This window comes from Equus przewalskii, chromosome 26, assembly GCF_037783145.1.
Source record: "Equus przewalskii isolate Varuska chromosome 26, EquPr2, whole genome shotgun sequence".
Lineage (NCBI taxonomy): Eukaryota > Metazoa > Chordata > Mammalia > Perissodactyla > Equidae > Equus > Equus przewalskii.
The window spans coordinates 17,897,088-17,909,587 of NC_091856.1; positions in this window are offsets into that span (position 1 = coordinate 17,897,088).

Here is a 12,500-nt window from a genome sequence, read left to right on the forward strand (position 1 = left end):
TGCCTCACTCTGACCACTGTGGAAGAAGAACCAATATGGTCATGAATCCATGCTTAGAGGGTGCCCCTGTCTTCAGCAACAATTTTGTGACCTTGATCCAGCCATTTATCCTTTGGGCTTCATTCTTGAGGCTGTGAATTCATGAAGAGGGGGACCACAAATGCCTTGTTCACTGCTGAATTCTAATCACTTAGCACTGTTCTTGGCACATATATACACTTTATTGATATTTTTTAAATAGACAGACATATCATGTCAACTCTAAAGGAGGAGTATTTTAGAAATGAAAGACACTTTTACTCATAAAACTGAGAGTAGGTTCAGCTTAAATCGTGATCTTTGTTTGTCTTTTTTTATTGTCATAGTGGATATTTTTGTGCCTCGGAGGTTGCCCACACGTTCCTCACATTACACTGAAGGTAGCGGAGTTGTACAGAAGATGAGCTCAGCGGTTGTTCTTCCAATGGTTGGGCTTGCTCAAGTGGTTTGGGGTAGATGCTCCAGAGGACTGGTTTGGAGGGAGGGGAGACACTGTGACCTGTTCTGTTTCCAGGTGGCACCAGTAGCTGTGTGTGCTGAGGCAGGCCCAGCTTCAGGACACAGATCTGTGGCCCTTCCCACCTCCCCCTCTGCAGAGTGTTCACTCCCCACCAGGAGCACACACACTATAACACCTCTGTATGAGGACTACACGCAGCCCCTCTCCATGTGCATGTGAGAGAATTGCTCAATGCGAGAACTGTCACTGTCATGCTGGACACTTCCAGGCCGTGACCCAGTGTCTTTTTTAACTCAGGTGTGTAGCAGACTCAGCAGCAAGACTCTGGCTGAGGGGAGTCACGTTTTGGTGTCTCTCAACGTAAAAGAAGAGCTGATTCAGCTTGACAGTAGGGACAAGGAGGCCCAGATGCAAGAGAGGTAGAGGGAGAGCCTGAGTCTCAGAGTGCTAGTGTAAAGAGTACTGAACAGGTGTCAGGAGACCTGGAGAGGTTGCTAAAAGCTGCGTTACCTGCACAAGCCATATGACCTCGCTGGACTGTCAGTTTGAGGAGGGTCAGTGAGATGATATATAGAAAAAGCACATTACTGCACAGCAAAGGAAACAATCAACAAAATGCAGTGGCAATCTAGGAATGGGAGAAAATATTTGCAAACTCTGTGTCTGAGAAAGGGTTAACATCCAAAATATATAGGGAACTCTTAAAACTCAATCACCAAAAACCAAATAGCCCGATTAAAAAGCAGGCAAAGGACCTGAATGGATGTTTCTACAAAGAAGACATACAAATGGCCAAGAAATATCCAAAAAGGTGCCCTATATCACTAATCATCAGGGAAATGCAAATCAAACCACAACGAGATACTACCTCACACCTGTTAGAATGGCTATTACCAAAAAGACAAGAAATAACAAGTGTTGGCGAGGATGTGGAAAAAAGGGAACACTTGTGAACGGTTGGTGGGAATGTAAATTGGTGCAGCCATTATGGAAAATCTATGGAAGTTCCTCAAAAGATTAAAATTAGAACTACCATATGATTCAGCAATCGCATTTCTGGTATATAGCCAAAGGAATTGAAATTCCAATCTCAAAAAGATGTCTGCAATCCCAGTGTTCATTGCAGCATTAGTCACCATAGTCAAGATATGGGAGCAACCTAAGTGTCCATCGACGGATGAATGGATAACGAAAATGTGCTATATGTACATAATGGAATATTATTCAGCCTTAAAAAAAAGAAAGAAATCTTGCCATTTGCAACAGCATGGATGAACCTGGCGTACATCACGCTAAGTGAAATAAGCCAGACACAGAAGGACAAATACTACATTATACCACTTATATGATGAATCTAAAATAGTCAAATTCAGAAGCAGACAGTAGAATGCAAATTTCCGGGGGTGGGGGGGCAGTGAGGAGGGAGAGACAGGGAGGTGTTGGTCAAACGGTACAAAGTTGCGGTTATACATGATGAAGAAGTCCTAGAGATGGCCTATGTAGCGTAGTGTCTATAGTTAACAATACTGTATTGTATATTTAAAAATTTGGTAAGAGGTGAGATCCTATGTTAAAAGTTAGTATCAAAAAATAATAAAGAGGGCAGGAGGAAACTTTTCGAGATGATGGATACATTTATGGTACAGATTGTGGTGATGGTTTCAAAAGTGTATACATATCCCCAAGTTCATCAAGTTGTATCCATTAAATACAGTTAGTTTTTTGTGTGTCAATTATCCCTCAATAAAGTCATGTTTTTAAAAAACCATGTTAACTTTGCTACACAGTTGTAGAATGTTAAATATTTATATGCTATCTTGCCATGAAGCCTGTTTTTCCGATAAGGAAACTGGTGGAACTTCATTCTTACATGGGAACTATTATCAGTGGTTCTTTCTACAATCCCCTGAGATCATTTCTTCTCTTTGCTCAGAGACCTTTAATGCAGGGATTGTTACTGTTTTCTTTTTTGTGAATCCGATGAAAATTGTGGATTCACTCTCTAGAGAAATGCCCCTGCACGCATACACATAACACTTTGCATATAGTTTCTGTGGCTATTTGACACCCAGAAATCCATAGATCCAGTTTTAAAAACCCAGAAGTGGAATGTCTGAGCTGTAAAGCATCTCAGAAGCCAGGATTATGATCTTTATTACACTGGCCAAGCCAGTCTAGACAGTGTCAAATCCTGCTCTGCCCTCAAGTGCTTCTCCCTCTCCAGGAAATGTTCGGTTCAGACCTCCCAAAGTTGACCATCCCAGCAGAGGTCATGCCTTCAAATATCTCTTCCCTCAACCTCCTTGCTCCTCAAACATCCTCAGTTGGCCTTGGCTCATTGGGTTGGTGTGAGGTGGATGCAACAGAGAGGCAGCTGAGGGCAGTTGGAAGCCCTCTGGAGATAAATCGGGAGTGGGTTCCAGCTCAGCTCTGCTACCAGTGCTCCTGGGTCCTTGGCAAGCGTGGTCTCTAGATCCCTGGCCAGCACTCCTCCCTCTCTGCTGTAACACCGCTCTGGGCCCATCTGCAGGGCCACACCTAGAGGGGAAACAGTCGGCCTCCTAGGAGAGAACCCAGCTTGATCAGGGTCTCCCGGCAAACCCAAGAAGCTCAGGGAAGGGTCACAGCACATGCTGTAGGAACTCACACTGTGCTTTCTTTCACAGGTGGTGGCAGGTGTTCTATGTGGTCCCTAAATGGGAGAGGAATGGGGAGTAGCCCCCCTCAGCCTTCCCAAAGTTCAGATCCAGAGTGTTGCCCCCACTGTGGTGTCTTTTGGAGATTCAGATCTCATGCTAGATCAGCGTGTGAAAGGTAAGGAGCTTAGGAGAGTGTTCCCGGTAGATCAGGATGCAGATGCAGTTTCTGGGCTGTGTCCCTTGTTTCAACACTTGAATTTACATGTTTTGTTTGCAAGGCTTGCAGGAGAAAGAGCCTAGCAGCTAAAATTCCGGAGAACTTGTGGTTAGCTGGAATGTCCTGCCAGGATTTTTAGCTGCAGGCTTCTGTTCAAATGTTTTTTCTTAGGAAATGGGTCACGGGTATATGTTCTGCTTCTTCCTAATAAAGCTTTGATAACATCGGCTTGGATATCAAAACTCCTTTTTAAATTCTTCACCAGTTTCCCCTGGGCACCGTAAAGCAGCACCTCTCCTTGTGTAAGCTGGAAGCCTGACAGGATTGGAGGGCATCCCGTTGGCATCTTTACCCACCATCTGGCTCAGCTGAGCTATCCTGATGCTCGGCCACCCATGGGGGTATGAAAGTTCACCAACTGGGCTCCAGGAAGTCTGCGCCTGGGCCAAGCTGCTGTTCCTTGTAAGGGGTCTTCTGAGGGAGGGGTCGGGTGAGGCAAGGATGGGGGTAATAAGTTATCTGCTTTGGCCTTACTCCTGTATCTGAGACTTTTCTCACATGCGGATCAAAATGAATCCCTTCTCCACCCAGTGGCCAATCCCCACTAAAGCAGCATCCCTGCTCTCTGGGCTGCAATTGTCTAGTAACACAGCCACATGTGACTACTAATTACTTGAAATGTGGCTAGACAGGAATCAAACCGAGGCAGAGCACGGGGCCCAGGAAGTCATGCAGCATTTTCTCCTGCACACTGCGCTCCTTGATGTTTCCGGAGGAACTGACGTGGCATCAGCGAGCTGGGCTGCAGTTCCAGCTCTTCCTTGTTTTCTGGATGTCCTTGGAGAAAGCACTACCTGTATGGGCATCAGCTTTCTCTTCAATCAAAAGGAAAGTATTTGACAAGATGACCTCAAGGCCCTATCAGGTCAAAATGTCCCATGACTGTGCTGTTTCTTGGTCCACTCCTGACCAAGTGAGCGGGGGATCTTGTAAAGGAGTGCCTGCTTTCTCGATTATCATGGGTCCCAACCATTTCCTAGGAGCTCAGGGGCCTTGAGGTGACAACAGAGACACACACTCAGCTTCTCAGCACAATCTCCTGTTCACAGGATGCTGTCATAGCAGCCCTGCAGGGAAGACTAGCCAGGTGGTGATGGTTCTCCCCATTTTACAGAAGAGAAAACAGTTTCAGAGAGGCTACATGACTCACCCAGAGTCACAGAGGACTCACAGGATGCTAGTGCTGGAAAAGATGTCAAAGATTAAAGGAAGATAGTCCCCACTCTCATTTTACTGATGGGGAAACTGAGAGACAAGATCATGTGACCAGGCAGTAGCCATGGTAGTGACAATAGTGGAATCCTCAGGTTCCAAGATTCCTAGTTCTGTGTTCTTCTCTTTAAACTGTGCCTCAGTTTCCTCATCTGTAACTGAGGATAATAATAGTGTCCAGCTCATAAGGTGGTTGTGAGTACCTTAGAGGTAAGTGCTCTCAATAAACACAGCTATTAAATAATGCAACCTGGACTCACCTTTATCTACATTTAAGATTTATCCACGATGTCTTTGATTAGAACTACTCCAAACAGACTTTTCATAAAATATTCACCCTTTTGTAATCTGCAGTGCTGAACTGAGAATGAGCTGGGAGATAAAGATCAGTGAGGAGCAGAAGAGTCGAGGACATTGTGGGGAGGGTGTGGAGGTGGCTGTAATTTGGGAAATGATTCTCTTGCAGGTATAAAAGAATAAAAAGCCTGACAGTTCCCCATTGCAGCGTGCAATGAATGCAGTGGAGCAGGACATCTGGGCCCAGCTGGCAGATCACAAAGAGTCATTGTCGCTTGTGTCTGACCCTCCCCAAAGTTTCCTGAAAGGAGGGCAGCTGAGTCCTCATGGCAGTAAGTGCCAGTCATCAGAGCACAAAACAAGCTCTTTGTGTGTTCCTGCCTCTCTCCTCATGGTGCCGTCTCACATTGAATGGCATTTTACAGTTTATCAAGGTGAAACTTAGACGGATTTTGTCTTAGTTCATCCTCACAGCATCCCTGTGCAGGGAGCAGAGAATGTCTGTCTTCATTTCACAAGGCTTCATCTCCATCTTGCAAGCTAGAAACTGAGATGCTGAGATGGCTGTGCAACTTTATATAAGGTCACACAGCTGAGACATGGCTTAGCCAATACCCAAACTAAAATCTTGACTCCCAAGATTTTACACTGATCAAGTGATTTTTAGTGTTTGGCATTGCTTTGCTCAAACCATACTCAGAGATGCTTCATAGTTATGTGAGGGTCATACTTTTTCTTTGTTCTCCATTTTTCTGTGACTACTCTATGCCCTGAATATACTGCCTAGTGTGCTGGGATGGGGCCCCTCAACATATCCAATTAAAGGAACACAAACCGTTTGTGCTCCAGACAATCCCCAGGCCCCATGAAGATGACGTGCCATTTTAAGTGGTCACATTTCTGAAAAAAAAAATTCTAACAATTACAAAAGAGTTCTGTGTATCAAAGAAAATAGCCTAACACAGCAATTCCATTCCTAGGTATTTACCCAAGAAATATGAAAGCATGTGTCCACAAAAATCACTTGTACATGAGAATTCATTGTAGCTGGAAACAACCCAAATATACGTTGACAGGAAATAATATGTTCACGCTTTGTATGAATATGTTCACTGCTCAGCAATAAAAAGGATGAACTTCAGACATGGATGAATCTCAGAGATGTCAGATTTATCAAAAGGAGCCAAACACAAAAGAGTATAAACTGTGTGATTCTATGTAGATAGTGTTTTAGAACAGACAAACTATCATGGTAAAAAATCAGAACAGTTGTTGTTGAGGGCAAGAGGGGTGGTGGAAAGAATTGACTAGAAAGGGGCACAAGTTAACTTTCCAGATAGTGAAAAAGTTTATATTTTGTTTGGGGTAATGGTTTTACAGGTGTATACATTTGCCAAAATTAACCAAAGTGTGCATTATACCTCATTAAGTGAGTAAATTAACAATACCTCATTAAATTATACCTCATTTTTAAAAGTCAAAATTGAGGAAAGGGTAAGAGTCACTTTGGAGAATGGTGCTTTCCCATAACCCCAATCACTCACACATTTTGTTCTGCATAAATGGTTCCATAGGTAAGTGATTTTATATATATTTATACATAAATATATGTATAAATTATGTGGTCACATTGGGGGGAATTTTCAGAAATGATCCTTGGCTTTTTTGCTATTCAGTCAACCCAGCTTTGACTGGACACCTACCATACGCCTGGAAACATCTAGAGGTAGTGGATTAGCAACACAGAAGTAAATAAGACACAGGCCCATCCTGGAGGAACCCACAATAGCATGTAGGAAGTAGGTCAAGGATCGCTAAGTTAAGAATAGGAAAAAGGGAAAAAGCACCAAAAATTGTTCAAAAAAAGTATCCATACAACAATGCAATGTCCTGTCTGTGGGTCAGGGAACCTGAGGCCTGAAATGGGATTTGACAGGCTGAGAAGGAAAGGGCATTCAGTCGCAAGGAACAGCTTCTTTCACTCAGCCAATATTTAATCCTCACTTATTGAGCACCTTGATACGCCACCCAAGGAGGACCATTTTGCTTAGCCCTAAGGGGGCCTCTGGAATAAGACTGCTTGGGGACTGCCCTTTACAACCTGTGTGCCCTGAGCAAGCTACTTGGCCTCTCTAAAAAAAATGAGGATCATCATGGCATCCACACATCAGTTATTGTGCTGATTACAAAAGATAATCCGTTTGAAGTGGTTAGCATAGAATCAGGTACACCGTAAATGTACAATAACTGTCAGATACCATTATTGTTAATGCCATCCTTAATATATGCCAGAACTTTGGGCAGGCCCTGGAAATTCTGAAGAAAACTCCCCATTTGTATGAATCAGCTTGGGCTGCTATAACAGAATACCACAGACCGGGTGGCTTAAACCACATTTATTTCTCCCAGTTAGGGAGGCTGGGAAGTCCAAGATCAAGGTGCCAGCAGGTTTGGTTCCTGGTGAGGACCCTCTTTCTCATTTGCAGATGGCTTCCTTCTCACTGTGTCCTCACATGGCCGAGAGACAGAGAGCTCCAGTCTCCATTCCTCTTGTTATAAAGACATTAATCCCATCACAGGGGCTTCACCCTCATGACCTCACCTACACTTAATTATCTCCCCAAGGCCCACCTCCAAATACTGTCACATTGGGGCTTAGGGCTTTAACATAGGAATGGAGGATGGGGGCTGGGGACAGAAACATTCAGATCATAACAACATTCTAGTGGAGGAGACAGACAAGTTGACAGATTATTACGATACCATGCACTAAGGACTTGGACAAAGTAGAAAATTTAGAGATTCCATGCTGTAGATTATCTTTACTCCTACAGAAGCCCAGAGGAGAGAAATGACTTTCCTGAGTTTTTAGGACAATAGCACAGTCTGGATTCAGGGCTCCTTAGTCTCAGTTCGGGAGGGACATCTTCTACTGTTTATCCCTTTGAAGGACAAAGACATGTATCCTTGCTCCTTCAAATTCCCTGGAGCTCTGATTATAGTTTTCTGAAAACAGCAATCTCTCAGTGACTAGAGAAACAGGCCAGGTGAGCTCTTTACCTAGTTCTTGTACTCAATCCATTTATACAGAAGCAACTCTAGGCTGCCTTCTGGAAGGTAACAACCCCATCTTCCCCTCTGCAAACCAGGCAGGGGCCTACAGTTGGATACGGTCTATAGAGAAGGGGTCTCGGGGCCCAAAGAATTGGGAGGAGACTTTCAAGGGCTAGTCTGAGAGTAGGAACCCAGACAGATTGGCCCTGGGTCTAGAAAGGCACATTGGAATCAACCCTGGCTCCAGCTGGAAGCAGTGCCAGACCTGGGATGTGGACTGCCCATTCATCTTGCAGTGTTCATGTCCCAGATTTATCTCAGTGATTTACCTCCCAGATCGGCCAATGGTGAGCATCCACCATTCCTCCTTTCCCTCTTCCTTTGAAGAGCCACACTCATGTAGACCTGTATGTTCTCATATACACACACACATGCACACACGCATGTGCCGTTCCAACATTTATCCACGTTCTCAACTCACACATTAGTTCACACAAACTCAGAGTCACCACTCACTCCATCTCAGAAGTATAGAATCATAAATCCACCAAATACATGTGCACAGTTACACACTCATTCACACATAATCTAACATATAACACACACTCACTATACACACATCCACATTGTCATACACATAGAGATGGCAACCTCACCCACAATTTTGCTGACCTCTCCCTGCCAATCACTTGTGATTGCTCAGACAGGGACATTCGGGCATGTTTGAGAAAGATGCCTGGGTACTCATAGCAAAAAATCTCCCTGACCTATAAACCTCCATGTGGTTCTTTGTCCTGTAATATCTGGAACCCAAACAGCGCAAAGTGTCTGTTGAGTGAAAAAATAAAGTATCAACTGCTTATCGTCTGATCCTTCGGATTTGCTCTGAGTCACTGTTGTGATGTGACATCCGTGGGCTAACTTCAACTACTTACTGACAAATTTACACACATCCTCCATTTGGCTAAATTAAGTATTCCTTAATAGTAATCATTTAAAAGAGAACAGCTTATATGTGGGGAATATCAACCAAAAAGAAAAAGATAGAAATGACACTATAATGATATAAATGAATGTTACCACATGAAGAATAAAATAAAATAAAATAAAAAAGGAATGGCACTCATTGTCCATTCCTGAAGCCGGGACCAATAGCTGCAGAGTTGAGGTCTGGGCATGCTGCCTCTTAGGATGGAGGCTGCTCAAAACGGACATCACATAAATGGGTTCCTGCTGGATCATTGATCGGCTACTGGAGTCTCGTCTTCCCTATCCAGGGAGAATCGAAAGGATGGGGCTGCATCTCAAATGTATTATCCCAATGGGTGCTTGTAATACTAACCACTGCTGCCTCAGACTGTGACCAGAGCTCAGACTCTTTACAGTGCTCCCCCTCCCCTGCAACCAGAAAAACAACTTTTACTTTTGGAGCAGAACCAGCTTCACCTCCCCCAAGGCGATTGTGTCAGAGCCAGGTGGTTTGTTTCTCATCGGCTCCCTTCCCCCTCAGACCCAGCAGAGGAAAAGGGGTTTACCTACAGTTGGCTCAGCTCTTGGTTGACCCAAATGACATCGCTGTTTTTGTAGGTTTGTGTATATGTTACATGCAGTCAGGTCAGCTCCGACTCCTGGAGACCCTATGAATGAGTGACGCCCCCAGTGCCCTGTCCTTAACAGCCCTACTCAGCTCCCGTAGACTCATGTCTATGGCTCCCTTGATGGAGTCAACCCGTCTCATATTTGGTCTTTCTCTTTTCCTGCTGCCTTCTACTTTTCCCAGCATTATTGCCTCTGCCAGGAATCCTGCGTTCTCATGATGTGCCCAAAGTAGGACAGCCTCAGTTTTATCATTTTTGCCTCCAGTGACAGTTCAGGCTTAATTTGCTCTAGGATCCACCTGTTTGTCTTTCTAGCACTCCAGGGTAACTGTAGAGCTCTCCTCCGACACCATATTTCAAATGAATCCATTTTTTTCCTGTCAGCCTTCTCCACTGTCCGGCTTTCGTACCCAGACACAGTAATTGGGAATACGAGGGTGTTGATAATCTTGGCCTTAGTCTTAATGACACTTCCTTACACTTGATGATCTTTCCTATTTCTTTCATTGCTGCCCTTTTGAGTTTCAGTCTTCTCTTGATTTCTTGCTGCAGTCACCGTTTAAATGGATGACTGAACCAAGATAAAATTTTTAACAATTTCAGTATCTTCATTGTCTACGTTAAAGTTGTGTAGCTCTTCCGTAGTCATAACTTTGTCTTCCTGATGTTCAAAGGCAGCCTGCTTTGGCACTTTCTTCTTTCACTTTCATCAGAAGTCGTTTCAAGTCATTGTTGCTGTCTGCCAGTAAGCTGGTGTCATCTGCATATCTTAGATTGTTGATATTTCTTCCGTGAGTTTTCACTCCTTCTTCATCTGAGTCTAGCCCAGTTTTTCGTATGATATGTTCTGTGTACAGATTAAACAGATAGGGAGATAAAATGCACCCTCATCTGACACCTTTACCTATAGGAAAGCATTCTGTCTCTCCACATCCGTCCTGATAGTAGCTTCTTGTCCACAATACGGGTTACACATCAGGACGATCAAGTGCCGAGGCACGCCCATTTCTTTCAGAGCAGCCCAGAGCCTTCCATGATCCATGCAGTCAAAGGCTTCACTGTGGTCTGTGAAACAGAGACTAACCTTCAACTGAAATTCATTTTGCAGGTTAAAAGTGATCAAAGGCCGCAATTTCGTCTGGTTCAAATTAATATTTCATCACGCTTCAAGAGATAAGGTAAACAAGTAGGAATGTTTTTTCCAGTTGGGTCCTTCCTCCCGTATCAAGTCATCATTTGGTTTATAATACATTGCGGGCCAGAATACACATAGTAATAAACAAATGGGTATTAATGAGATGTTCTTGTTTGGCTTGTTTTAAGGTTAGGAGGGGTGAAAATCAGTTTATTTGTTTTTTACCAAGGGGAGAAAAGCCTGCTGTAGAAGAAAAATTCCATACATAAGCTGAAACCTGCTTTGCCTAATCTTCCCCTAACATTAGGAAATAATGTAGGGTCAGAATCAGATTGAGATTTTCAGGGACACATTCAGGACACTGCATACAGTGTGGGTAGTTCACACCTTCTTTCTATAAGAACTGGCAGTGCAAGCTCAAGATTCTTGATAAGCACTCAACGTTTTTTTTTTTTAAAGATTGGCACCTGAGCTAACATCTATTGCTAATCTTCTTTTTTTTGCTTCTTCTGGAAGCCCCCAGTAGGTAGTTGTATATTCTAGTTGTAGTTCCTTCTGGCTCTGCTATGTGGGACCCCACCTCAGCATAGCCGGACAAACGGTGCTAGGTCCCCACCCAGGATCCCAATGGGCTAAACCCTAGGCTGCCTAAGTAGGGGGCATGAACTTAACCACTCGGCCACGGGGCTGGCCCCAGCACTCACTTTTAAAAGACATTGTGTTGGGGCCGGCCAGTGGCTAAGTGGTTAAGTTCTTGTGCTCCACTTTGACGGCCCAGGGTTTCACTGGTTTGGATCCCAGGTGGGACATGGCACCACTCACCAGGCCATACTGAGGCAGGATCCCACATAGCACAACCAGAGGCACTCACAGCTAGAATATACAACTATGTACTGGGGGATTTGGGGGAGAAGAAGAAGGAGGGGAAAAAAAAAAAAAGAAGATTGGCAACAGATGTTAGCTCAGGTGCAACCTTAAAAAAAAAGACATTGTGTTTGTACATCCACATTCAAAGCAGCACTATTCACAATACCCTAAAGATGGAAACAACCCAAGTATCCATCGACAGATGAATGAATAAACAAAATGTGGTACATACATGTACTGGAATATTATTCAGCCTTAAAAAGGAAAGGAATTCTGACACGTGCTACAACATAGATGAACTGTGAGAACGTTAACTAAGTGAAATAAGCCAGTCACAGAAAGACAAATACTGTGTGATTCCACTTGTATGACGTATCTAAAGAAGTCAAATTCATAGAGACAGAAAGTAGAATGGTAGTTACTAGGAACTGAGGGGAGGTAGGAATGGAGAGTTGTTTAGGGTAGAGATTCAGTTTTGCAAGATGAAAAAGTTCTGGAGACTGGTTGCACAACAGTGTCAATGCAGTATGAAATGAATAAGAGAAACTTCTACTAAATTAGATCCAAAAGGCCTGTAGAGGGAGCTCTCCTGCCCTATTATACATCTCAAATTACTCCAAATAGGAAGAGATGTAAGCTTGCACCTCCAACAGGAAGTAGAACTACTTTACTACTGAAGGAAGATTTCTCTCTCCACCCGCCAACAGTCCAGCCAATGAGAGATGCTGCAGCTCAGCCAATGAGAAGCTGTTGCCACCCTGAACTGCTACTTTCCCTAAGCAGACTTTCATTTAGTACAGCCCCTCCTTAGTCCCCCTTTTTCTCCATAAAAGCAAGCTCTTCTCCTTTATTCTCTGGATTTGCTTGTGGTTCACCATTCCACATACAACCTGAATTGCAATTCTTTTGGTTATTCCCAAAT